We start from the raw sequence: 2,681 nt of genomic DNA, 5'->3' as shown, positions 1-2,681 counted from the left end.
GTCTCATCTATCTATAATTAATAATAAAGTCTTTCACATGTTTAGTATGTTGAATCTCGGAGTTCTAAGTATACAATCTTCATATTAAATACTGAATAAGATCAGATATTCGATATCTGATACAATTAGTCACAGACTTAATTTCATGAGTGAGAGTTCTATGAATCAGATATAAAAGAAGTTCACACAAAACATACTGAAGAGATATAAAAAATCAGAATAAGTGAATATCATAATCTCTCACTTGAAGAATAACAAAGTGTTAAATAATAAGTATTTTATAAAAGTAGTGGAAGAGATGCTTCTGAACTTTATTATTATTATTATTATTGTTTCATTATACTCATATGCAAGCGGAGCTTATAATGAGTCCTTCCATGATGTTAAATACAGGTCAAGTGTTGATTATACAGGAGGAAATACAGATGTTGAGACCATGCCAAGATAACAAGAACATAGGAAATACAAAGAAGTGACAATTAGATGCATGCAATAATAACATCCCAGCCCAGGAACATAGAGTGATTTTATTAGAGTGATTTGTACACCTCTGTATTTATTAGAAACCTGAGGTGCTCGGGTTCCAGATTTAATGTATCCCCTGCGGGTTTTGAACCCACACGCCTTGGTTTCCCCACGCCAAGGCGCTACCGGGAGGCCGCATTAATCATTCGGCCACCGGGGCGATGCTTCTGAACTTCACACTGAGAAAATTGAAAATCAATGTTATACTCTACTGCAATCTGAGATATATAAAGACTCTCTATAGAAAGCATCTATTTAGATATGACTTGATAACTTATATACATAAGAAATTCAGTCACTTAGAAAGCTCTGAACTCATGAGTGTACTTAAATTAAGAGTGTACTGATCAAGCAAGACTGAGAACATTCAGATATACACTCACAAGTGTGTGAATTATCAGGTTGTGAAAGAATCTAAGAAAGAATTAGAATATAAAAAAGTATAATATCAGATAGAATGTATAATACAGTTATTTAAGTAATAAGAGATGAATCTCATAGATATATTACTATAAACATCAAATGAAAATCATTGAATAATTACTGCTATTAACTACACTACTAACTGATCACTTATACAAGCAGTTTCAGAGATAACTGAGAAGATAGTGATAAAGTTCTTATATAATGAGATCTATGTTAACTATGAAATGTCATATGAAATTCTGACTGATAGTAATGTGAAGCTTGTAGAAGAAGTAGTGAGGCATTTCATGAGCCAGTTATATACAAGATATTATAGAACAATGCTATATCATCTGTAAATGAATAGAAAGATAAAACACTTGAATAAAATTCTGAGTAACATGCTGATGAAATATCTAGTGAGTAAGTCTATGAGATTATAAGATTAATATCTTGAGCAGATGTTATTACTCACACAAATTCAGCAGTATGCAGTCTTCAAGTATTCATCATTCTATCTGTTATACAGATTGCATTCACACATCTCAGAAAATGCTTCAGAAAAGATGAGAGAGAAAGCAGTAATTGCAGATATAAAACTAAGATTGAAAGAGATCAGTTATATATATATAAAAGCTAAAAAGTTACTTCTGAACTGAGCAATTCAATTAAAAAGAATCCAAGACTCACTAGTTAAGCAATTAAGTCTTAAGATAAGAATGTAAGTTCTTCTATACAATAAGAGTTCTAAGAAGTTATAATCTAGATAGTTTGAGCTCTATAAAATACTCAAATCACATTCTCTGAAAATACACGTTGAAAGAATCAGAGGAACAGATCTTACATAACTTAATAAATAATTCATCTCTTGTAGAGATAAAGATGTCAGACTCAAGTGAATTATAATTATTCACAGCACTATTATCAGTATTGAAAAAGAAGAGACTTCTAATTGAAAAGTCTTAAAAAGTAAGAGAAATCATAGACACTTATGAATCAGATAATCTTATTTTTTCAATCTTTTCACAATAATAAGAAAAGAATGAGAAGTAATGAAGAAATCAGATAAATATTGTACTTTAATAAGTGATAAGACTGTAGCTGACTATATAATATCACATCACAGATGGTGAGAATATTATAGTAAAGAGCAGTCTCAAAGCAGCAGACTTATCTATGAGTCATATCACAGAAGAAAAAGAGATTCAGAGTTGAATTTAACTGTCTATATCAGTTCAATTGCAGAAATAACAGAGGACAAAGTATCTAAAACATTTACAGACATATGAGATCAAGCTATCTCAATCTCTGAGAATACTCAGAGATCAGATAAGATTAGTTTAAATGAGCTGTTTACTACAGTTGTCTGAGCAGGTGAAAAGAGACAGTATAATATATAAGACGGAGTTATAAGAGTGAAAGCTGCTGAACCTAGTCACTGAACACTGTATTATATAGAGATTATATAAGAGTAGTAGCTAGCAGATGAAGAAAAAGTGTAAGAAAAGACAAGAAGATGTTATAAGAGATAATGAATTAGTCACTGATTATAAGAGTCAGCTGTAAAAAGATAAATGTTATTATACATACTTTATCTCTTTTCATACATCACATATTTAATTCAATTTCTAACAGTATGTCATTCAAAAAACATCAAAAACAAAGGGAATTTCAAAACTTGAAAATTATAAGAGATTTAAAAACTGTAAGTTACTTCTGTAATAACACTGTATATATCTGTGATTTCTCTA

The sequence above is a fragment of the Blastomyces gilchristii genome (assembly GCF_000003855.2).
Source record: "Blastomyces gilchristii SLH14081 genomic scaffold supercont1.48, whole genome shotgun sequence".
Lineage (NCBI taxonomy): Eukaryota > Fungi > Ascomycota > Eurotiomycetes > Onygenales > Ajellomycetaceae > Blastomyces > Blastomyces gilchristii.
Note: the sequence above shows the minus strand (reverse complement) of the source record.